The sequence below is a fragment of the Myotis daubentonii genome, chromosome 5, assembly GCF_963259705.1.
Source record: "Myotis daubentonii chromosome 5, mMyoDau2.1, whole genome shotgun sequence".
Lineage (NCBI taxonomy): Eukaryota > Metazoa > Chordata > Mammalia > Chiroptera > Vespertilionidae > Myotis > Myotis daubentonii.
This window is the reverse complement of record NC_081844.1, coordinates 46512156-46539084: the sequence shown is the minus strand read 5'-3', so window position 1 is coordinate 46539084 and position 26929 is coordinate 46512156.

Below are 26929 nucleotides of genomic sequence, written 5' to 3'. Positions count from 1 at the left end.
AAATTTCTGCACAGTTACATTAATTTAGCCAGAATCTCCCCTCACCCCTGCTGTTTCTTCCCCCTTCCCTGCTCCATGGCTATGCATCCCTACTTGTTCATGCTGTATTCAGAATTGAGCCCAGTTCTATAGTGAGGTCTCTTTTCCTCATTTGCAATAGTTCTTGTATAAAATCTGTTTTTACCACTTTAACCACTGTTGATGCCGGTGGTTGACACTCCCCTGTCATTTGGGGGAGCGAAGTTCTTGGGGCACCACTGCAGAAGCATTTTCAGAAGCCGCCAAGGGAGGATGGAATGTGGAAGAAGGCTTTATTGTCATGGAGCTAAATTTCTCGGGCTCCAAAGCTCCCTTCCCCTTAAGCCAGTCCTAGAAAAGTGGCAGCTGGGAATTCAGTAGAGTCAGAAATAGGGCCAATTCCAGAGTTTCTGTTGCATGTTGCAGCTGGGTGTAGCTCAGCATTTAGGCCAGATTAAAGTCAGTATGTCCATGTGTGGAGCCCAATGTGGCCATGAGCCATGCAGGAGCAAGGGAGTGCAGCCCCCTGCAGCAGGGGTCCCAAGAGGACCTGTACATGAGGCCAAGAGAGCGAGAGAAAGGGGGCAATCTACTGTGTTTGGAAGTTTAAATATTTAGGTTTCATGTGCTTGCCTTGGCCATGCCATCCTGGCCAGTTACCTGTTTCCAGATGTTATCAATGGGCCATTAGCTTCCCATGTCACTCAGGCCTTACTGGGCATGCCTCTAAACTGCCTTTGTGTAGTTCCTTCCCCCATCAACAGGCGGGGAACAGACTCGGAGAGTGTTAAATGCAGCTCTTTGGCAAAGCTGTGTAAACGGCCTGCCTGTACCATTTGGTCTTCCCTTTCATGCCTTTCCTATTAAATAATAACCAGGCTATTACAGTGGTATCACTGTCAGGCTCCGGTTTTCTTTAACAGTCTCCACTTAAAATGTTGTAGAAGGAAAGTGTCCTATAGCTAAAACTTACAATCCATTGGTGTTTATTGCATATGCAATATTTCTTAATATAGAAAACCTCTAAGAGTCATTAAGTATTATATACTAGCTGCCTGTATTGTTTGTAGAATTTGATTATTGACTTTAAAGTCAATAATCTTAGACTTTTTATAAAACAATCATAAGTAATTGAGATTCAAAAAGTGATGTGCTACCTTAATTTCCTTCCATGTAGAAAATGCTTGTAAGATATTTCAATAGGGAATAGGGGAAGGCAGCCAGGTGTGAGAAGCATTCATTTGTAAATCAAGGTTAGCCATTGGGGTTACTAACATAACATATCAGAGCTTGGAACATCTGCTTGTTAAATGGTACTCTGTATTGTTGATTACTTTGGAAAATAACTTTTAGGAGTGACTGCTACTTTTATGGCTTTGCTGTTATGTGATAAACACATTACTAGAAATTATATAAACCATTAGGAGCTTTGACATGATTTTACTGAATTACTTTATTGAGCATTTTACTTTTAATTTGAAGATGATTTGCTGAGTATTTTATATTCCATGTTGTTCTTAAGATCATCACATACAATTGTGCACTAACTAAATTGAGGAGTCATAATGTATGCATAGGCCTTTTACTTAAGATTATAGTTTATTAGATGCAGTGCTATATTAGCCTATAAAGTCAACATGAGACTTGTTGTCTGTAGAAGATTTTGTTGTAGTATGTGAATCCTTAGTTAGTTAATACTACGTATTCTACAATGGAAAATTTAAGACAGGAGGATACTATAAATTTTATCAAATTTTGTTCAAGGACCTAATGCTAAACTTGATCGCATGTGTTTAAGTTATGAGTGTCATTAGTTGGTAAATTGGTCAAGCCCTACAACCTGCTGATGAAATTTCAAAATGGCAGACTACCAATCAAAAGAACAAAAAAACACTTGGATCACTAAGAAATTACCTGATTGTTTAATGCTTTCAACCAGTCCACAACAGTAAGGAAATAATTCTTCAATGTTTGTCACATCGGAGACTGTCAGTGTCTCTAAAATTTTTCTGTTATTTGTTGGATCTCTGTCAATCCTAACACAGCTAAAGTCACTTCATCATGCTCTCAACTGGCATAGAGACAAGTTAGAAAATCAAATTATTTTGGCTAGGATGATATTATTAGAATCTGAGGTTGTAAAGTACTAACTAAAGATAAATATGTTACATCTTTTCATTTAAAGTCCAGTTTAGAAGATAAACCAAAGATTGAAAGTATCATCATATTTTGAATAATGAGGCCAGAATTTGTGATCACTAGAACTATGAGACTAGCAAAGATTTAATTGATTTAAAATATATGCTTTCTGGTTTATAATGATTTTTAATTTTATTAAGAATTGAATGGAATTCCATTTGGAATACATTGCTTTAGAGATGTATTATTTTAGTCACCATACCTATGTTATCTCATTTAATGGTAGTCTGTTATGAAACTATTATAGAGATATGAACAGATACTGTATATTATTATACCATCCAATATACAGTATCTGGCCGAACCGGTTTGGCTCAGTGGATAGAGTGTCGGCCTGCGGACTCAAGGGTCCCAGGTTCGATTCCGGTCAAGGGCATGTACCTTGGTTGTGGGCACATCCCCACTGGGGGGGGGGGTGTGCAGGAGACAGCTGGTCAATCTCTCTCATCAATGTTTCTAACTCTCTATCCCTCTCCCTTCTTCTCTGTAAAAAATCAATAAAATATATTTAAAAAATATACAGTATCTGTTCATATCTCTATTTTGTAGATGATGAATTATGTCTCATAAATTAAGATATTTATCTCATAGGTCTCAAACACCCCAAATAAGCAAGCTCCAATGAGCTTCATGAAACTTGAAAGTAATTCTAGCATGTTTTGTCTCAGAAGGTCATACATATGCCCTTGTTTCCCTATTCCTCTTAGATTTTCATGGTACGTGGAAGCCCCGTATAGGGACTAGACTACAGCTCTAGAATCAGATCATATGGATTTCAGTCTTTGCCCTACTACATACTAGAAGTGTGACCTTAATACATTGATTGTGCCCTGACTAAATTAAGGAATCATAATGTAATGATTCTCATCATTAAATGTGAAATGGAGAAGACAATGTTTTTCATGCAGTGGTAGTTGAAAGGCCACCAAGAGGCCACCAGTTCAATTCCTGGTCAGGACACAAGCCCGGGCTGTGGGCTTGATCCCCTGTGGGCGTGTGCAGGCGTCAGCAGATCTATGATGTCTCTCTCTCATCAATGTTTCTACCTCTCTACCCCTCTCCCTTCCTCTGTCTCTAAAAAAATAAATAAAAAACATTTTTTTAAGAAAGAAAGAAACTTAGAATTATGTCTAGTCATTTGTTTCTGTTTCTACTTTAGACAAAAATTATAGGTGAAAATAATGTTTTGGGGTATTTCAATTTAATAATGATTAAAAGCAGACTTTGTGTGTAATTGTGTGTGAGTGTTGCCAGGGGAAGGGGTAGATAAATATATGATTTGGACTTATCATAATCTATTTACAAATGCAAAATGGGAAAAGTAAAAATTACCATTTATAATAGGAAGCCAAAAGGATGATCATTAATCACATGAACTAAGGCTAGGCTGGAGAAACAAGCAGAGCTATGATTCATAGTAAGTGTGACTAAATCTATTTCTTAACTGCCTGAAATCCATACTCACATATTTTTTTACTAATAGAAATCCAATTTTATTTGGGGCTCAGTTATACTTGGCTCATGGCATGTGAACAAAATTGAGGTTCTGTTAATAGAAAGGATAGAATATTTGCTGACCCTTTTTCTAAGTACTCAAGTCATTCAGGGAAAAGAAATCAGCATTTATCCTGCCTTTTCCTTTATTAATGCTATCAAATTCACCAAGTGTTGATGAGGGACATATTCTGTATAGATGTGTTCTAGGTCATAAATGAAAATGTAATGGTAAAATTAGAATATCACTATTTTTCTATTTCTACTGGAAGAATGGATCAAATGATACAATGAGCATTAGGAGCAACATCCTAGAAAAAGAGACAACCAACATTATGTGCTTCCTGATAGAATTTAAAGCATCAACTATGAAGTAGTCCTGCAAAAAAATCAACCCTAAATTGATCAATATTTTAGATCTAATTTACAAGAATAAACTTGTAAGAGAAGAACATGTTGGATTTACACAAAATGGATTTAATCAGTACTATCCAGACTCTGAGAAAAAGTGGAAAAATAACCTACTTTTAAAAACAATGAAAAATTAAAAGGGGTATTTAAAAATATTATTTAAAATGTTATGTGGGAACATGAAGGTGTGGCTCGGTTAAAAAAGGAATTTTTATTTTAGAGATATCTACTAAAATAAGTATGGATGAGATAAAATGATGTTTGGAATTCGCTTTAAAATGACTCAGGAAAGGGATGAAGAGGAAGGAAAATAGATAAAGCAATATTGATCCTTGTTGATGTGGGATCATTATATAATTGCTCTTTATACTATTTTCTATGTTTTAAATTTCCTATCATTAAAAGTTAAAAAAAAAAGGAGAAAGAAAAGAAAATTAAGTCAAATTGAGTCCCTATAGAAAGGAGCTTGTTTAGGAATTGTTGGTTAACAATTTATGATGCTCAGTAGAACATAGAATTTTGCTTTGGACCAATGGTTAAATCAATAACAAAAGGAAAACTGACCAACATATCTGTGAGAGAGAGTGAGAAAACTTATTTACAAATGTAACATAGCCAAGTTATAGTCAGTATCAGTTCCAAATATCTGTCATTCACCTTATCATCTGCTTAGTTATTATATCCAGTATTCATCACCTAAGAATAAGGCAGAATTCCTATTCCAAAAAGTAGCTGATATGTGATGATAAAATGATTCAGTGTGGATGACTTAGTATAATTTATAGAGCTATGGGCCTGGAACAGTTAGTAATTGCATTTAACTGATACTAACATAGTGCCAACATAACTTTTCCTTAAACAATACAAAGATTTATTTTTATCTCACAAAATTTAGAGACAGTCTAAAGATGGTATGGCTGCTCCACCATTATTACTAATGTTCCAAATTCCACCTTTTTGATCCAGCCATGAAGTCAACACACTCAGCAGGAAGAAGGAAATAGTTCCCAGTTTATCAGCCCATGTGCATGGATGTTATGGGGGTCCAGAGCAATCATCTCTATTTCCATTGCTTTGGCCACCCTGATCTGCAAAGCAGCTAAAAACAAAACAAACAAACAAACAAACAAACAAACAAAAACAGAGGTAGTTTATTAACTCAGCAGAATCACACTTGAAGCAATATAGAAGTTCACTTATTAATCAAGATGAGAATGGAATTGAATAGGCAACTGGACTCAGTCACAGGACCCAGTCCACAATCCCCTTTTCTTTTGGCTACTGCCAGCAAACATTATATGAAATAAGTACTTAGAACAGAGAATGTTCTACTTGCATATCCTTTAAAGATCAATATTGATAGAAGCTATGGGAGACAGGGTCAATGTTTTTTGGATGTGAGAAGATACAGAATCCTTTAAAGTATTTTAATGACACCAGATTAGGGGAAAGCTAATTTTTATTCTAGGAATTTAAGTTTGACTTAGCACTTGAGTCTCTGTTAGATGAATTTGACATCATCATAATGTCTTTACAGGAAAAACCCTCCAAGACTCAGAAACGAGTTTTAAAAAAAAAATTACTGGATATCCTTTCAGTGGAATGTTGTTGCCAGTGTCTAGAGGGATCAGCTGATCTTCTAAAGCTGGAGAAGATATAGCATTCAAATTGTAGAAAACTGATTACAGTGCAAATGTTACCTGTCTGTAACAACGCAAATGAGTCTTGTTCTTGGCAATGCAAATGAAATTTGTCTAGTAGAGACTATAAACCCCTGTAACTCAAAATTTTATTTGCACTGGTTTTGGCATCAGACTGACTTCCTCATTAATTAATGAGTTAAATATAATCTTTTGCAAGTTGTAATTATATATTTGGATGACATTTATGATTGTACCTTCATGAAAATTAGCCTTGGACAATTTCAGAGATCCCACTGAGCACTCAAATAGACTTACTTGATAGGTCCAAGTTACCTGTGTTGCTGTAGAGGTGCAACCAATGGACTATTTAAACATCTTATCTTGGATCCCTGAGTGAAACCCAAATGATAATAATCAAACTTGAATATTATTAGCTCTGCGTTTTTCTACTATTTCTTCCTATACACTAATTAATCACAAAATCTTTTTTAAGTTATTATTTTCGATGTTTGAACATATTCAGTGTTTTATAGTGATTTTTCCCCCAGGAAGCACATTTGAACATTAGGTTGACATTTAAAATTGTTTTAATTTACATAACATTTCCTAGGAACTAGAAAACAAAGTTCAAGGCAGAAATTTGAATCCTTATTGTGTATCACAATATCAAAAGAGATAACCAGATATATCATTAGCTAATCTCTCTCTAATTCCCTAATACGGCTTTTTTGTTTTGTTTTGTTTTTAGCACTTGAAGTGATTATTTCTTGTACTATGTATGAGAAAATGCTGAGGACAGCATTTTACAAAGTTTATTTTCAGTGACAGATTTTGTCTTTATTATGTGCTTAGAAGTATGTTGGGTGCAGCCAAACAAGTCCTATTTTTCTATTTGTGCCTGTGTTTCAGGCTGATAGAGGTATGATATGAACCACTGATTTCAAAAGAAAAACTTTTAAAGAAAAAACATGCAGTGAAACTTTTAACTGTAGCCAACTTCTGAATATTTTATTTACACTTACTCAAACATCTTAAACAAAATTATCATAAGTAATTCATAGACTGTTTCTAAAACATAGAGTTATGAAGCAAATTTTCACATTTGGAGAAAAGTAAAGAAAATGTGTTTTTGTAAGTAGTATGCTTTTATTTTGCCAACCACTTCCTTAGAAGCATTAAGTTAAATTACATATTACTCAGGGCACTGCAGTTATTGTTTGCTTTCTCTTCCTGAAGAAAACAAACAAAAAACCCCCCAAAACTTTTGTGCTATTGTTGATAGTTGTGAAGCTGCCTTTTTCCTACTTAGTTTAGTTGTGCATGTTCTATTCTCAGCTTTTATTTATCTAGTCTGACTACAGAGTTAGAGAACACAGGATGTGCAGAATACATTTTGTTTAGGCCTCCCGATCTGTTTCCCACCATTCTTCCCTGTCTTCTCTGCCTTCGAGGCTGATCGGAGAGCCAAACAAGGGGCTCCCTTGACCTCTCACTTCCAGTTGGGTTTAGCTAGTGGGATAGGCCAGCAGGAGACTGGTTATGGAGTGAGGTTGGTCATTTATTTTTGTGGTCCCCATCAGGAACAGGTTAGCTGTGTTCACCAGCTGTGGTTTCTCCCTTCACATTGGCCCTTTTTGTAGGAGTCTGTCTTTCAAGGTGGGTGACCAGTCTTTGCTTTTGTCATTTGTACCTAGCGTGGCAACTGCTCTGCTGTTGCTAGCACCATGGGCATGTAACATTCTTTGTGGTTTCCTTATGCTTTTGCTTAATAACTTTATATGTGGTTCTTTAATAAAATTATTTTCAAGTAGTTATATTTGAGTGTGGCATGCTTCCTGCCAAACTTGACTAAAAAAAAAAAAAAAAAAAAAAAGGGAATCTCTGGTGATGGCCTAAATATCTACAGGTAAGATTTATGCAACCCAATTACAGTGAGTATTTAGTGAGAGCTTGTGAAGCAACTAAATTCCTGGAAATGGAGGTGAGGATGTGGAGGTAAAAGGCAGGAAAACAAATTAGTATGCAGTACATACTCTCAACACAAAGCACCATTTACACTTCAGCTTTTCAACTTTATTTTACCTACCACTCCTCATCCATGTTTTCTTTAAAATGTGTCTTCTTTTCTGTTATAAAGACATTATCAGTAAATATTAAGTTTTTGTATATACATGACCAATCATTTTGATGATGTTGATAATGCTGCATATTGCCAAGTTATGGTTCTAACAAATGTTCATATCTTGTAAATGTTTTGGTTCTGCACAAAAAAATCTAAGGCGCACAGGTCACATTAGTGTAAACCTGAAGCTTTCCTTTCATATCTAGCTGTACTTTTTGTTGTTGTTAATAAGCTTATTGGGGTAACAGTGGTTAATAAAATTATGTAGGTTTCAAGTGTAGAATTCTGTTACATCATCAGCATATTGCATACCTATCCTCTTCTATAGCCCTTACCTCCTCTCAACCCCCTTGCCTTTAGACTAGAGTGTGATAGAAAAAGGTTTTTCTCCCTCCTAATTAGTGAACTTCTTCTGCTTTTCTAGTGTAATTTTTAATTTCTATTTGTTTAGAATTTTAGACTAGGCATTACCCAAGCTTGAAGCAGAGTAAGTAAACAAAGAAACAAATAAAATATTACATACATATTCAGAACTGTTTGTATTTCATATACCATATGTCATTATGGCATGACTCTTAATTATGCTTTTACCTTATTTTGATCAAGAGAAGGAAAATCTAGCATGTAAGTTTTTAAAATTAAAATACTGGAAAATAAAAGCAATAAGGGGGCCTTTCCCTAACACAGCATATAAACTTAAGTTATGAAAACTATGTAGAGACAGATTAATACAATAGAACAAAAAGTTAGACAATCTAATACAATATTTTAAATCTGAAAAAGAAAGATGTAGTATTCAACAAATGTGTTTTGAAACAACTCTGTTGAGCCCTGGGAAAAAAACAACACTGGGCTCATACTTGCACAAAGATAAATTCCAAATGTAGAAATGACTTAAATGTAAGAAACCATAAAGTAGAGAAAAATGGGTGATTTCTTTCATAAACTCAGAGAGTGGGTTTTTTATATATTTGACAGAAATACTCAGAAGCAATAAAAACAGGTTGATAAATTTACTGACGTGAACATCAAAAGCTACTTTATGACAAAAGGAAAAAGCAGCCAAAAGACAAAGATCGAGTTGGAAAATGGCATGACTGATATCAGTACTCCCAAATATTTAAAGAAAACTACAATGAGGTAAAAAAGGCAATAGAAAAAAATAGGCAAAAGCGAAGAAGAGATCAGTCATAGAAAAGGAAATGTGTCCTTAAGCATAGGAGATGAAAATCTCATTTACAAGAGCAATACAAATGGAAACTATAGTACTATGCCATTTAATCCATCAGACTGACAAAATCTATGCCATTTTAATCCATCAGACTGACAAAATCCTAAAAGCTTAATAACCAAAATATTGGTAAAATTGAGAGAAAATGGGCTGTTCTCTTTCAGGGTGTTGACTCATTTTGTAATCTGTGTGAATGCCTGCTCACTATGTAATGCCTGTTGTGCAACAGGGAGGCCTGCAAAGGGTGGGTGGTTGGGGAAGTGGGGATTGGCATTCTTATATATCATCATGATACTATAAAGTCATATAGGAACAATGATGGGTAATACAGTTTCTGGAAAAAAATAATATGCATATATCTTTGTGACAGCAGTTTTTTGGAGCTCCTTGTTCATACACAATAGTGCTTGTACAAAATAACTCTGTACAAATCTTTTGTGTCATTATTTTTAATAGAAAAAGGGTAATTAATGGTAATTATCATAATTGTTTTCCCTACAATGAGATACTAATTAAAGGAGTAGAAAGTTCTCTCTGTCTTGATAGGAAAATATGTCCCAATATATTATTAAATGAAAAAAAAGGCCAAATGTTCCCAGGATATTGTGCTGTCAATATCCTTTCAAAACAAAACAACATATTTCAAAGATAAAAAGTGAATAAAGGGTACACATCATTAAAAATGAATCTGGCCCTAGCTGGTTTGGCTCAGTAGATAGAGTGTAGGCCTGCGGACTGAAGAGTCCCCGGTTCGATTCTGGTCAAGGGCACATGCCCGGGTTGTGGGTTTGATTACCGGTAGGGAGCATGCAGGAGGCAGCCTGTCAATGAATCTCTTTCATCATTGATGTTTCTATCCCTCTCTCCCCCTTCCTCTCTGAAATCAATAAAAATATACTTTTTAAAAAATGAATCTGTTTGTAGGTGAGAGTATTTGTCCTTTTATCATAATGGTATCCTTCCAAGTTTGCCCTTGAGAATTCTTGCATTTTACAATCTTCAGGAAATTCCATTAAACAATAAAAATCTAGTGCTTTTTAAAAATTTTTTATTCAGTATTGGTTTCAGGTACACAGCCTAGTGGTTATACAATCATATAATTTACATGTGTTTCCCTCAATATTTTTAGTACCCCAACTTGCACCATACATTGTTATTAGACATTTTCTCACTGGACATTTCTCCATGGCTATAAAAGCATATCTCAACTTGTATGATTCAATGCAACTGTTCTTCTATGTTGTTCGTAGACCAGAAATTCTAACATTGTTGAAGATTTGTATACACCCCTGCTGATTGATCTAAAATTAAATTCATGCCTGAGAACTTTGAAGGGTCCAAGAGTGCTACACTCAGTTTATCAAATTTGCTTAGTCTTTTGACACCTCCCCACTTTTTGCCCTTAATTAGATCATTTTCTTCATTTTTCAAGTATGCTGTATATGCACCTAAGATATGACCATGAAAGACTCCTCCAGGCATTGCCAAATTATTCCCTTTATCTAAAGATGTCTTGTAAGAGTTGTCAAGGTTTCCTGGCTTTATTTTATCTACTTCTATTTGCTAACCAAATGCAATCAGACTGACTTTCCACTGATACTTCTCTTATCCAGGTCCCCCATTTTTTCACTGCCAAATCCAATGGGAATTTTTACACTTCCTACTTTATGTATCAGGCAGCATTTCACAGAATTTATTGTATTTTATTAGTTAAACACTTTCTTTATATGTCCTCTACAATATCGCTCTCTCTTAATGCTCCTCTTACAGTATTGGCTTCACTTTTTACGACTTTATAAATCAGAGAAGAGCAGGGCTGAGTCTTGGATCTCTACTCTAGTGTACTCACCCTATAAACAATCTCTTATGTCCCATGATTTTATATACCATCTATTTCTTAGGACTAAATTTATATCAACAGACTGGACTTTTACCTAAAACTAAAAATATAAATTTCTACAATACCATTGGATAACTAAGCAGTATTCAACATTGCCAGCATAAGATGCATGAAACCAACCAACTTGTTGGCTTTGAAACCCACTTCTTCATGAAGTATCTTGATTTTCTCCATTTCAATAAAGAGCAATTCTATCCTGCCATTTGCTTAGACCAAAATTGTTTACAATGTTTGTTTTTTTTCTCACACACTACACATAATCCTCTAACACACCAAGAGGTGCTGCGCCTCAGAGATTCTCACTATTTTCTCCTTTGACTTTAATGTTCTTCTCCCAATAGACATGCAATTCACCCTGATATTTCCTTCAGCTTGCTCATCACCTATCACAATATGAGTTGTTTCCTGAATGATCTGTATATGGTGACACTTCATTATTCTCTTGTGTTCTTAGATTTCATCCTTCCTTCTTCCCCTCCCTCCCCCTCTCCCTCCCTACCTTTCCTTCTCCCTCATTCACTCCCTTTCTTCCTTCCTGGAAAACATAGAATAAAAGTGAGTCAATACTAGTGGGCACCAGAATAAATAAATAATTTGGAGAGCTTTGGGTTTCTCTCATCATTTGGGTTTGGGGTTTTGAGGCAATCTCACATAAATTTCAAAGTTCAGTGAAGACCCCATTAGTATATGAACCGCAGTTTTAAAATACTTTTGACTTTTAGGTTCAGTTTCACTCCCAAAATACAAACTTAAAGTCTGCCTTTCTTTTTCCTCACAGTTTGAGTATAACACTTCCTTTGGGCTCAACCACTTTTCTCTCTGCCTCCAGTCGCTCTCTTGTTTTATCTTTCCTTTGTGATTGTATTTTCCCCCCTCTGCATTATCAGTACTAAACATGGGAGGCAGATTAAAATGAATTTCACTTTTCAATGGTTAGTTTTTGATAGTGGTTCAAGCAGATGAGGTTATAGAAAATGTCTGTGGTTGTAAAACCAACATGAAACACCCTTCCTAGGGACCGTAAACCAGCTATTAATCTTGGCCAGACATTTTATTTCTGGGCTCCTGGCACAATGGCAAAAAATCAAGTGTGGTCTAAAAAATATCACTACTATTAGAAAGAACTATCTTTCTGACTGTAACAAGCGTAAGAAGAGAGAGGTCACCCTATTATCTGGATGATGAGTATTCCATGGAATAAAGGCACAGGCACATTCTACAACAATTTCTGGCTTTGACTCATATGTTTGTTACTCTTCTTACACACACGCAAATAAAATTTAAGATATTTTTATCTGTTTCTAAGTCCTTTCTGAATTTTTCTTTTCTTTTTTTCTTCTTCTTCTTTGTATTGTGGCAATATAGGCAGAAGTCAAGTTCCCGTAGGCCATGCTGGAGGTAGAGCCTGTTGTATCCTTTATAACAAAGCAGGAGTTTACAGCGGGATCTCCCCCTGGCAATTTATCAAACCACTTACACAAATACATCATTTACTTGAATAGGTTAGTGACTTGTGGTGAGCCAATCAAAATATAGCTAAAAAATACCTTCATTTTCTTCAGTCACGTAAGTTTATTAAAAAGATGCTGTAATAATTTTTCAATTTCTAATTTTTAAAATTAATTTCTTGACCATGACCATCATTTTTAATTTTTAAAATTAATTTATTCTGCCAAAGAAAGAAATAATTTCGGGGATCACCACCTACCACATGTTCCATATTACTACTTAAAAAAAAGATATAACTTCCTGACAAATAATTTTTATAGAAGCAACCTTTTCAAATACTCTAAAAGAATTATCTCTGTACCTTACTTTGGGTAATTATACCATCTGAATACATATTTGAACCCAAATAAAATATACTTTGCAAAAATACTGAACACTTATAACAAAATGAGAGCATATATAGCATGTCAGTGTCCTTGTTTTATGTCAATTACCAACTGTCCTAAAACAGCATATATTGGAGAATATTTTATATATTTAAACTTTCTGTGGCAGAGAGTGCAGAAGTTTTGCCACAAATGCTATCCCATTGATTTGCTGAAAAGAAAATCCAATTTTAGCAGAAGAATGAATTCAAAGGCATAAAACCCTTTTGCTGAAACCTGTCTAGTGTAATGTATTAGGCTAGGCACTAGTTAGGACTAAAGAGTCTGTATTTAAGATGTGCCTGACAAGCCACTGGCTCAGCTGAGAAACATTTGTGATTGGGTGAAAAGAAGATAAGTACTATAGAAGCATAAATTAGAATAGGCTGATTGGGAATTCATTGTTAGAGAAAACAGAAGGTAGGGAAAGATTTTTGCTTAATCAGCTGCATTAAAAGATTAGCAGCATTTCTAATCTCACTGAGTTCTTCCTCACTTTCTTTAGAAGTCTGTTTGTTCTTCAGACCTTATCTCAAATGCCAAAGTGTATTATTGGATTACTTTGAAAAATACCTCTCTTGCATGATCTTCCAAGCATACTGAAGGAGCCCTGGACAAAGCTCTAGCAGGATTACACACTTGTCCTTCTGCCTCCAAGTGCTTCTTAAAGAAATGCGTCTGGTTCCTCACCCCCTATAGATGCCAGGGGGCCCAGCAACATGTTACTCTGAATTTAAAATATTGTAAACTTAGAGTCCATTTAAAATGTAAAATGTTTATTTATGCCAGTGAGCTTTAAAAATGTCAAAAATGAATTCCTGGTTTTTATAATAAATATTTTAAAGCATTCTCATGGAATCCTCTTATATATTTATCCATTATTAGAAATATGTTTAATAGGTAAAAAATACAATGTTTCCCTTGTTTTATTTGTTGAAAAGCTTAATGCATTTTAATTATTAGTATTATGTAGTACTTTAAGTAGTTACAAAACACCTCTTTATGGTTTTTTTTTTCTAATGCACAAATCCCTCCATGTGATTCGCTCTCTTGGTAATCAAAAGAGACTAAATAGGCATAAGAAGATGTGAATATTAAATGAAGAAATGCAAGGTTGAAATGACTTGTAGATGGCTTTCTAGTTAGCTGGGACATCTAAATAGGGGAAACAGTTTTTAGAAAATAAATTCTGCCGAACTATTCACGTGGCCCAAATTGAAGACCAAGGCACATACTGTGAATTCAAATTCGAAGAAGTAGAGGGAAAAACCTGCCAGCTCATCAATTCTCCCAGTGTCAAGACTCATGCTGGTTATTCTCACAAGTGAGCATTGACCCTTGGGATCGAAGTGGCCACCAAGGTTCTTAATAACCCTTCCTGGAAAGCAAATTAACTTCCAAGAGCTCATTTTAGTCATTTGTTTCATAAAAGAAATAATTACAAACCTCATTAAATCTGGAAGCTCCATAGAATAAGCACAATATACATTACAGTTTCACACTCAAGGTCTATCCCCTGCTTTATACTCCCTTTCTCAAACATTTATTTGTCTAAAGCTTATCTAAAGCCAAGAACTGCAGGTTTATTCATCATTCTCCTATTTTCTCCTAATATTTATTCTTCATGCTCTTGTTTTCTCCAGAATGGAGTGTTAGACTGAAACTCTAGAGACCTGTTTGTTGTTTTGTTGCCTCTTCCACTAATTAACTCTGTTACTTTGGGAAGTTAACTTATAATTCTCTCTTCTAAATCCACTTTTCTTTTATGTAAAATGAAAGATCTGAAATTGATAAATGTCTACAATCTATTCACTGTCTCTTAATCTTTAAGAAAAGAGGATAATAACCAAATTTCAAACTGTGAGAAGTTAGGGTAAATGATTGAAGCCATGACACTAAGTAATGTCTAATTCTGTGCTTCGCTTAAGTGTCAATTTGGAGAGGAAATGAAAGCATTCAATTTTGGTTGCCTAATGTAATTTGAGTAAAATGACAAAACCTCTAATTCAATACCATTACTAAATTAGCTTGTCCTAACATGCAGCCTAGCACTCCATTAAATTATACACATTAATGATACACTTAAAAATGTATTTGTAGAAAGAATACTTGAACCATTTAGTTATAAACCACATTTTTAACCTTATAGCCCAATATTCCTTAACACATACACTGTACTTTAGGCAGGCTAAACTATTACTATTATACACATACAGAAAGTGCATCACTCTTTCACATCATCCATCCCCTTCACCTGCCAGATATATTTCCTGTTAACTGACCATCTCTCCCTAAAAAGATCCTTCAAGCATCAACTCTAATTTTACCCACCATGGAAGGATCACTGCAACTACAAATGATTTTTCTCCTCCCACCCATTCTTCCACTCTGTTTACCCACCTTCAAGCCTAAAAGTACTGGTTGTGTCCATCCTCTCCGGACCTAATGCTTTATGTCATCTCCACCCACATAAACTCCATGCTGGTCTGTCATGGGGTAGCAGTGAGATTCTTTACAATTACTGCTGTCTTTCCCTTCTCTCTATCTCTCAAAGTCTATGGACTCCAATCATATTTTCCATCAGGTTCAAACTCTTGACTATGTGACCTCATTTTTGTTTTGTTAATCTTCATCAAAGGATATTTTCCATAGATTTTTAGAGAGAGTGGAATGGAGGGAGGGAGAAGGAAAGAGAGAGGGAAAGAAAGAGAGAGAGAGAGACACAGATGTGAGGGACACATTGATTGGTTGCCTCCCACACATGCCCCAATCTGGCCAGGTATGTGCCCTTGACACTTTGGTGTGTGGGCCAACACTCTAACCACTGAGAACACCAGCCAGAGCTATGTGACCTTAATTTTGATCCCGTTCTTATATCCCCACAAATAAACATTTTTACCTGCTATCTCTGTTTGAGTTTGAATTTCAGTTTTGCAGGTGATTATTGCTCAGTTCTCCAAAACATTTTTGCCTCATTTCCATACATTCATCGATATGACATTAAATCATTATCTATATAATTAATATGACATTTTATACGAAAATTTTTTCTATTTTTTACCTTCAAATATGTATATTTGAGGCATCGATAGAAAAGTATGTCATCATATGATTTATATGCCAACAAGGCTACTAATCTTATCCAAAAAAACTGCCTTAGGCTTTGCCTCTTCTTTCTGCCAGTTCTCTGTGCTCACACTGCCAACATTTCAGTTGAAGGTTTTAATTAAAAATCTGAGATAAAAATATCCAGTCTTAAAGAACCAAAAGGAATTACAAGATTTTCTTATTTTTAATAACCCAAACCCTTTGATTTCTAAAAAATCTCTTAGATTATTTGTTTTCTCTCAAACTACCTTTACTTATAGGTTAATTAAAAAACATCAACTACTCTAACATAGAATATATTCTTTAAAATATTTTTTCTCTTGGATTTAAATGTTAGGACTAAGAAATATGCTTGTTCTTAATTTAAATAATTAAATAATTTTTCATCATAGGTACAGTTTTTGAAGAGCGATGATAGTCAAATAAGGTAGATAGCTGTCAGTCTGACAATTTACCTCAAAGTAAAAAGCTCAATATTTACTAATGTACAAAGATATTAAAATACTAAATTATATAACTGTTTCACTATATATTAAAATATTCAACTATCAACTGATATAATTTAAACAATTATAAACTAAAAATGAAATAGTACCATATTTTATAATCTAATTGTATTTCCTAGTTGTATAGTCTGTTCTAGAATCTATGTTTTATTTTTTTATACAGTTTTTGAGAGCTTATTGGCTTAGGGGAGTTACATTCTATAGATAGTTTTAGGACCTTAAAAAGTCATCATGAACAATTTTTATTTTGGAAAATTATTTTTAGTCAACTGATGCCCCAAAACATATGTACCTCTACAAACTTTGGCATCAGACATTTCTAGGTTCTTGTTCTGGCTTTTTTACTTAATGGTCATGTAACCCCAGGCAAGTATCTAAAATTCTCAAAGCTGTGTTTTCCTCATTTATGAATGATGAGTAATTAAAGTACCTGCCTCAGAGTATAGCTGAGGGTATTTTTAATAGTGATCTATGTAATACATTTAATGCTGACACCTAGCAAGGCAGTACAGTCCTAGACCACTCAACAAAGCTGATACATTCTGAGAAATGCATCATTGCGTGATTTTGTCATTGTGTGAACATCACTGAGTGCACTTATGAAAACCTAGATGGCATAACCTGCTACAAACTTAGGCCGTATGATATAGCCCATTGCTCCTAGACTACATGCCTATAAAGCATGTTTCTATTCAAAACAACATGAGATTAAATCAAGCACAAGAGAAAATGTTGTGATCAAGAGACATGGTAAACACGAGAAGTATAAGACTGCTGCTGGCATAACATAGCATGCTGTTTTCCAGCAAACCTTTTTTTATATATATAAATGGAAAGAGCACATTCTAAAATAATGATGAAAAGCATAATATGGTAAATACATGAATTAGTACCATAGTCATTTATTATCATTGCCATGTATTATGTACCAGACATAATTGTATCTGCTGTGCTTCCAGGACTGGCAGCACAGTGGGTTTGTTTACACCAGTATCACCACAAACACATGAGTGACACGTTGCCCTACGAAGTTAGAATGGCCACTGTGTCACTAGGCGATGGGATTTTTTCAGCTCCTTTGGGACCACCATTGCATGCCATTCATCCTTGACCGAAATGTCATTATGCAGCCGTAAATATACTTAAGACATAACTGTAATGTTATTTTTTTAAAATATATTTTATTGATTTTTTACAGAGAGGAAGGGAGAGAGATAGAGAGTTAGAAACATCGATGAGAGAGGAACATCGATCAGCTGCCTCCTGCACATCTCCTACTGGGGATGTGCCCGCACCCAGGTACATGCCCTTGACCGGAATCGAACCTGGGACCTTTCAGTCCGCAGGCCGACGCTCTAACCACTGAGCAAAACTGGTTTCGGCTGTAATGCTATTTTTTAAGTTGTCACAAGCATCTAATTATTTAATTGTCCCTCAGTTGTTTACTGGCATGATCTTTGGAATCATGCTCCCTTGGGTGTTACAGTAGAGGGTTTAAAGAATAATTTCTGTCTTGTTTGGTGGTTTTCATAGGGGATAGGCAAGAATATTTAATGACGTTTTTTTAGTACACTATCTTAAAGTTAAGAATAAAAGATCTCTCTCTCCTGAATGCGCACCTCCTGGCAATACTGTTATATCTCAAGAACTGACCAAAATCTGAAATTCCAATGGCACTTTAAGTTCTTGCCTCATTGTTCTCCCCTTTTGCCATTTCATTGTTTCTTGAATGATGACCTTACCTAGACCTGTCATTCTAGACTATGGCCAAATCACAAAGCTGGGTGTAGGCAATAGTTACCACAGACCTGAAAACTGCTTCAGCAGATATTTCAGTCATCTTAATAACTGATTAAGAGGGCTGCGCAAATGAACCAGGGACATTTGTAAAATATATTTTAAAAACAGAAAAATAAAGCATAACCCTATACCTAATTTGAAAAAAAATATTATAAAGAATATTTTTCTGTTAGTGACTTTATTTCTTTTACAGTCCTCCACTGATACTTTCATAAAAATACAAACAAGCCAATTCTAGCTTGTTCCTAGCTATGATTCTGGTCATTCACATTCAGCTTCTTCTCTGCGGAGTCATTTCTTTCCCTGCATGGCACCCTGCAGCTTTCAATACCAGCATTTAGGCCATTCCTTGGCATTCCCTTGGTGGGCGCCTGATCCTAATGAAAGGTGGTTGTTAATCTTTTAGAGATGGAAATTGGATCTCTCTTGCTGAGCTTGAGCTGACAGCATATAGCTAAGAAGGGAGGATCCCATCCCTTGCAAGTCTTCGACTCCAGAGGCCTATTCCTATACAGCATGTTGTGTTCAAATCTGTTAACAAATAGAACACATCACGGTTTGGTTAGCTCCTCTGCGTGTTTCTAAATGAAATAGACATTTATCAGATAGGAAGTCTGTTCCAGATTTTATGAAAAGTAAGAAAGATTCTCACAATAGCTGTAAAAAAGGACAAATATGAATATTTATTTTTATTATGTATTTTTATTGTTGATAGTATTACAGATATTTCCCATTTTCCCTCCATTCCCCAACTCCAGCCAGCCCTACCCATCCCTCCAGGTCTTTACTATGCTATTGCTGTGCCCATGGGCTATGCATAGAAGTATATAAGTTCTTTGGTGTACCTCTTCTTGTCCTCCCCCCACCCCACATTGAGGTGTGCCAGGCTGTCCCATGCCTCCCTGCTTCAGGTCTTATTTTGTTCGTCAATTCATTTTGTCATTAGATTCCATAAGTAAGTGACGTCGTGTGATACTTGTCTTTCTCAGTTTGGATTATTTCACTTAGCATAATATTTTCAGTTCCATCCACGCTGTCCCAAAGGGTAAAAGATCCTTCTTTTTTTACAGCTACATAGTATTGAATAATGTAAACATCTCACAGCTTTTATATCCACTCATCTGTTGATGGGCCTTTGGGCTGTTTCTAAATCTTAGCTATTGTAAATAACACTGCTAGGAACATAGGGGTGCATTTATTCTTTCTGATTGGTATTTTGGGTTTTTAGGATATATTCCTAGAGGTGGGATCGCTGGGTCAAAATAATTTTTTGAGGAAACTCCATACTGTTTTCCATAGTGGCTGCACCAATCTGCATTCCCACCACAGTGAACTTTAGAACAGATGGGTTAAAATCACATAGATTTTTTAGAAAATTTTTAAAAATATACTTTATTCATTTTTATTTTAGAGAGAAAAGAAGGGAGAGGGAGAGAGAGATAGAAACATCAATGATGAGAGAGAAACATCATCAATCGGCTGCCTCCTGCACGCCCCCCCATAGGGGATCGAGCCCACAACCTGGGCATGTGCCCTGACTGGGAATCAAACCAGCGACCTCTTGGTTCCTGTCTCGATGCTCAACCGCTGAGCTACAACAGCCAGGTCACATAGATTTTTATTAATTTAATCAAAGATGTTTCTTCCTAATACAGACATTGATGGTTTCTGAGCACAGGGAAAACGGGATGGGAAAATAAAGAGCCAAAGGAAAATAATCTTTCAGATAAATTTTGACTATAGAATTCAAATTTAAAGTAACATATAAAATATAGACCTATACAATTTGACCTACATTGTTTTCAGAATTACTAGAACTCCAAATTATTGATATTTTAGAAAATAAAATTCAACTAAATATCATAATCCTTACAAATACACTATGTTATAAAAACTAGAGTCACTGTCATTATTACTTTTCCTTTACCATCATTGTTGCTGACAGAAAAGAGTGAGTTCTTCTACTCTGATTAAATGTTAAACATATTCTGATGATTGGCTATCCATACACAAATTATTTATTTAAAATATTTCAGAGGAATAGTGATAAAATGCTCAAATTTCCAAATACAATATGTGCTTTATCATAACTGATACACTTTATGCTTAAATTCTCTCTCCTGTAAATTATTTAGTGGATTATATCTTATTCACCTTTTTCTTTGGAAAGAACACAATCTTTTATTTGGATAAGGTCTCATGAAAATGTCCAGAAGGAACAAATGCATAACATACCCATGCAATCCTGTAGGCAGTGCATAATTCATATCAAAAGGCAGAGCTTTATTTTTTAAATTGTGAGATTTGTTGGTTTCAAAATGTTTTTTCCCCCTTTTCAGTTCAGTGAACCTAAAAATTATTCCTAAAACAATTTATCTAACCTTTCTTATCTGTTTCTAATTACAGAGCTCTTTCATTAAAAATAAGTCAATTGATATTCAGCACACACATTCATAGTCTCTGGAATGTGTAGGCATTCTCCCTCATCTAGTATAAACTTTCCACACCTGAATACATGAACAGGTGCACTTTAAAAAGAAAAATAAGCACAGACGTTTTCCTATGGCAGTAACTTACTCCCCCCCCCCCCTTGTATTGCATTTCTACATATGCCTAAACATATTAAACAGAACATTTTAGAAAACAAAATTATGATAACCAATAGCTAGGCTTGTAATTCTCCAGTTACCTGATCACTTTTGATTCTAGGTCTTGGATGACACTAGCACCCGAATGAGGATGTAGGTGCTTGAATAATTGACGAAGTGATTAATCTCTTCTGGCTCTGTAACAAAATGGCCTGTTTATTCACGAAGTTATTTTCCCTCCAAGTAATTCGGAAAATCCCTAGGCATTGGCACAGACCAGTGATTCAGTCCTGTTTGGACCCAGTTGGTGTTGACCTGGGAGAAATGTGCTGGGCACAGAATCCTGACTGAAGCTCTCCTTCCTAGTTGTGTGGGAGGTGGGTGCTGCCCTTGACTTCCTGTCTGTGTGGGAGATTCTCAGATGCCCCATGTGTCCTCCTCTTCTGCTGATAGGATTTCTCATAAATCACTTTGAAATAATAGCAGTTTGAGAAAGTATTGCTACTTCCATAATATAAGTGAAAAAAAATGGAAGCATAATACTGTAAAGTAATTTGTCTGAGATACACAATTAATAGATGACTAAACCCAAATCTGTAACCAAGCCTCCTGTCTCCAGAACTAGTGATATTAGCTCTAAGCTTTGCAACCTTTCACAGGCACAGAGCCATTTTTCCAAACCACATGCTTCTCTTAAGAGTTAAGATGGCCCAGCCGGTGTGGTTTAGTGGCTGAGAGTCAATCGATCTATGAACCAGGAGGTTAAGGTTCAGTTACTGTCAGGGCACAAGCCTGGGTTGTGGGCTAGATCCCCAGTAGGGGGCATGCAGGAGGCAGCAAATCAATGATTCTCTTTGATCATTGATGTTTCTGTCCCTCTCTCCTCCCTTCCTCTCTCTGATATCAATAAAAACATACTTTAAAATAGTTAAGATGATATGGTTTCTGGAACATGCACAAATCCCCTCTGTACTTTTACAACCATCAATTTATTGGTGCTGAGTCTAGCTTACTCCCCATCTACTACAACCTGTCCTCTTATTTTTGGACACATTTCTCTTCTGTATTCTGTGTTCCTTCCTGTTATGTAGTCTGCACGGGGATCACCCATGCCCATCAGGTGTAATACTGTTGGCCTATATGTAGAGAAGAATCAACAATGATGGGAATTGCATGAGAATGTGGGTGCATAAGTCCCCAGAATTTAGCTAACTTTTTGAATTTAACTATCTAAAGTAGGAGAAAATAATCAGATGTCCTTGGTAGATCGAGAATGTTGTTGGAGATATTTAAATCCAATGCAGTAAGTGTTGGAAGCTAATCTTCACCATCAGTTTTCCCTTAAAGTGCCGAATCTGCATGTCTGTTTTGTTTTCTTCCTTGACACCCCTGATACTAATCTGCCACCACATAGGATTTCCTAGTGTCTTGACAAGTCAATTTAAATATCATTGTTTTATTTTCTCTTGTGTTTCATTCTGGGAATAGGAGAAAAAAAATAAACGTTTTCTCTCTCAGTAAGAGAGTGAGGAGAGGAAAACGCTAAATGCTCAGGACAGAGTGGTTCATGGTTAGGGAAAGGGAGGGGTGTGAGAAAGTAGCCAGGGAATGAGAAGTAGTGTCATGCTCCCTCGGCCAAAGGACACCCTTTTAAATAGAAGGAGACGTTCTCTTGTCAAGTGCCCACAGCTGCAAGATAATGAAATTTAAAGCTCTTGGGGTCAACACTGGTCTAGAAAATGGCTTTAAAGTCTTACTTGCACAATTAGGGCAGGAAGGAGGGAGAATGACATTTTGGTTTTACTTTTCTATTATGGAGGCTCTGCTATAGGAACAACAGTGGAGAGAGCTCAGACTTTGGGCAGGACCATATTTGACTGTCAGTCTAAAAATGTGCTTTGTCTCATCTTGAAAAATGTGCTTAATTTCTTTAATTCACTGTTTCCTAGTAGCTAAAATGACTACTTTATATTTTTGCTTGGAAGAAATATATGAAGGCAATTACTCATTTCTAATCATGTATTGGATGGTAAGAAATGCTAATAATTACTGTTATCAATGGTGTCTTTTATTTTAGTGGCTATATTTAGTCTTCTGGACATTAAATAGTCCCTCATCAATATATTAAAATTCTTTTTTATTCTTTTACTTATCTTCTTTAGAAGTATATGTTCAATTCTAACAAACTGGCTATGGTAGGAAGGATTTAATGTAAAGAAGAAACTCATGTAAGACGTGTCATTTTCTGTGAACAGGTAATGTGTTCAGATTAAATCACAGAGAACATCTAAAATTGGTATGAGTTCATATATGAGACAAACATTAATATTGTCATGAGAGTAAAGAAGAGACTCATGCAATAGGTACTTAATAAGACTTAAAGATGCTTTTAAAATAAATGTATTGGATATTGCCACTGTGACGTAAGGTTTCACTTAAGTACATGACATCTTTGAAACCCATGAGAGAGGCTCTGACTTGAGTCAGGGACATGAACAAGAGATATTTCTGCTGAGATCTAAAAAATAGAAAATAATGAGGCTGGAAGGGAAAGGATTATTTCAAGTGGAGGGAGCTCAGTCTTGCAGTGCATATGTGCAAGGCCATCAGGATGTGCAGAAACAGCTGCAGTGCTGAGATCTGAAGGGAGATAAACCTGGAGTTAAAGTACGATCCAGGCCAGAGGGGTTTATCCTAGAGTCAATCTGAAATCATTGTCACATTTTAAATAGAGGAGGTGACATGACCAGGTTTGTGATTTAAAAAGATCCTCATGACTGCAATGGAGAAAATAAATGGAGGGTTGCCAGAGAAATACATTGTGCTGATTTTCATTGTTCAGGATAGAAATACCATAGTCCTTGCGCTGGGGTGGTGGAAGTGAAGATTGGAGAAGGGACCAGATGTGTATCGTTTTAGGAAGTACAGTTTGTGGGTTCCATTTTTGATGAAACACAGGCTTGACAGAGGGAGAGTACTCAAAAGTGACCCCAGTTTTCTTGCTTGGGAAGCAGCTGAGTCAAGTGGCCTTTCCTGAGACCTGAGACTGGAAGAGAATAAGGTTGAGTGAAGAAACTATACGTTTCCTTTAGTGTTGAATCCAGGTACCTCAAGGTCCTATTTTCTATGTAGTATCTTGATGGCAAAAACATTTTGAAAATATTTGAATGAATGCCTAGATATTCCAGGCTTTACTTTTGTTCATGTGAGAATTGTATCAACCCAGGTTTTAAAAAGTCCATGAGAATCTCATTAGCACATGTTAATGCTTGTGCTGACAAAAAAAATCCACACAAAACAACAACAACAAAAGAAGCATTTTTAAAGGAAAAATGATATCAAACTAAAAAATACAAAAGAGAATTATGTCTTGTCTGTGTGACCTCCCAGGCCTCCTTGCTCTTTCCTACTATTCCCTGCCCCTCTGTCTACCAACCCCAGTACTTATGTCTCAAAAACATTATTTGGAGTTTCCTTAAATATACCCTATTGCTTCTTATCTAAATGCTTTTTAAAACTTTTGGCAATGTTCTTCCTAATTCCCAACTTTACCTGTGCTATGATTTGTATGCTATAAGATTAATAATCATTAAACTACAAGATTAAGCACAGGCCTACGGTTTGCAGGATGAGTTAAGCCTTCTCATCTCTTCTTCCATTGCCGGCCATGGCCACTCTCATCTGTTTATCTTTCTGTTGGATTCACTACTCTGCTGTCACCTGGTGTGTTATGTAGATTTATAACTGCAGTAGTTAGTAAAATAGCTATTATACAGTTGATATTTTTAACGTTCTCCAAGTGGAATATCTAAAATAACATTCCTCGCCCCTATCTAGTTTAGAAGAAGTTGAAAAACAAAACTGAGATAAAGGCTGTCTTTACCACCAACAAAGTTCAGATTGTCAGGTGCTTGAATATGCAGGCAAATGGATCTACTAATGCCAAACTTGTAAATTAGAAGGACACACCCCACCCAGCTGCCCAGTCTCCGGAAACATAGGACTGGAGCAGCTCATTGTAAGGAGATGAGGCAAGCCTGCCATTACACTGAATGACTTTTGTTCAGAGAAGGAAAAGACCATGAGTGGGAAGAAGCATTCTGTTAACAGGGCTCATCAGTTGTGTGTTATGTATCAATGGAAAGTCAAACAGTGACACTTGCCTTAGGAAAAAGTGAAGACTTACAGGGGGGAAAGAATAAGGTTCCTGGAAAAGAATGATAGGAGGATACCATCGTCTTTTAATTCCAAAAGGTACTATTCATTTAAAATTTGCATTAATATATTAAATGTTAATTTCCTATAATGAATTTCACTGCCTACATAAATTGAATTTCTTCAGTGATCACCCATGTATAGCAAATGTAACCTGCTAGCAAGCTTATGCTTAGTGTAATTATTCAATTTTAAGCTTCACTGTTTTATTTTGTGGTTTTTCTCTTCAACAAAGTCTGATTTCTATGGACCATTAGGGTATTCCATTAACAATAAATTAGTTACAAAAGCCAAAATTATGAACCACAATAAACTAGTTGCTTAGCTACTAGTGTGATAAAGCATAATTTTGGATCAGTTAACCCTGAATGAAATGCAGAATTACCTTTTCATATACAATATCTTTACAAGCTTACCAACCCATGTCAGAGTGTTTTTTTTCTGCTATTTTCAATGTTCATAATTTCTCCCAAGCATAAATTATGTTTTTAATTTTATATTTCTAAGTTATAAAAAGTAAAACTTTTATTTTAGACTATATTTATTAGATTATATTTATTGCCAAAATATTGGAATAAAATAAACTCAGTTGTACAGAAAATATTTCAAAATAAGACAATTTTCTATTGATACATCTCACAGCTGGAGAGGATCCAGTAATACTGTAGTTCAGATAGGGCTATTCTTACATTATTCTCAGCACAATTACTGACTTAACACTCTTCAAGAAAGTCTGTCCCTAAAAATTCCTCCCTTCTTTTGGAGGCTGGAGAAAGACTGCTCAGAAAACCACATGCATCTAAAGGCATTTGTCCAAACCCTCAGTGTTGGCTGTCAGAACTGCATCTACCACAACAAATTCTTCTTTACTTTGAATGATGGTGTCAAATTTTTTTCTATTTTTTTTTTTTAGTTACTGATATCAAAACATAAAATGAATTAAAACTACACTGTATTAAACTTTTGACTAGCTTTAATTATTATAAAAATAATAATGTATAATAAAACATCTAAGACATTTTTAAAATGATATCAGATAACCTTTAAAATGGGGATAGAGGTGAATTCATGTATCAGTATTCTCATTGCAAAAGATATACACCCACATGCATTTAAATGAACGTAAAATAGCATTTCGAAGCACCTAAAAATATATTGTTGGAAAGATGCCACTAAAAAGAGCTGGTGTGAATGTATTTTCTAGGTCTAAGTCCAAGTTTTCAATTTGAAAAGTCTTTTATTTTTTAATAAAATATGTAGGGGGCTGTGTGCAGGTGCCAAAAACAGAAATGAGAAACCAGCTGCCACACTCCATAATTCCACACACACACACAAAATTGGATTCCTGGTAAAAAACATCATTAGAAAGCACACTGTTTGGGGGATTCTATTAAAAGCACAAATGTCTGCCCTAACTGGTTTGGCTCAGTGGATAGAGCGTTGGACTGCAGACTGAAAGGTCCCAGGTTCGATTCCGGTCAAGGGCATGTACCTGGGTTGCGGGCACATCCCCAGTAGGAGGTGTGCAGGAGGCAGCTGATCGATGTTTCTCGCTCATCGATGTTTCTAACTCTCTATTCCTCTCCCTCCCTCTCTGTAAAAAATCAATAAAATATATTTTAAAAAATAAAGGCACAAATGTCTGTCTTGAATGGACTTAAATGAAAAAGAAGTCAGTATCAGAAATAAGTTCCTAAATACACAGCAAATTTTACCTGCTAAACATACCATTTTTTTTGTCATAGGGAATGGGTTTTAGATGTTTCCCAGGAAACTTGAGTCTAATATAAATGATTGTGTAAAAGGATGCTTTTCCTATA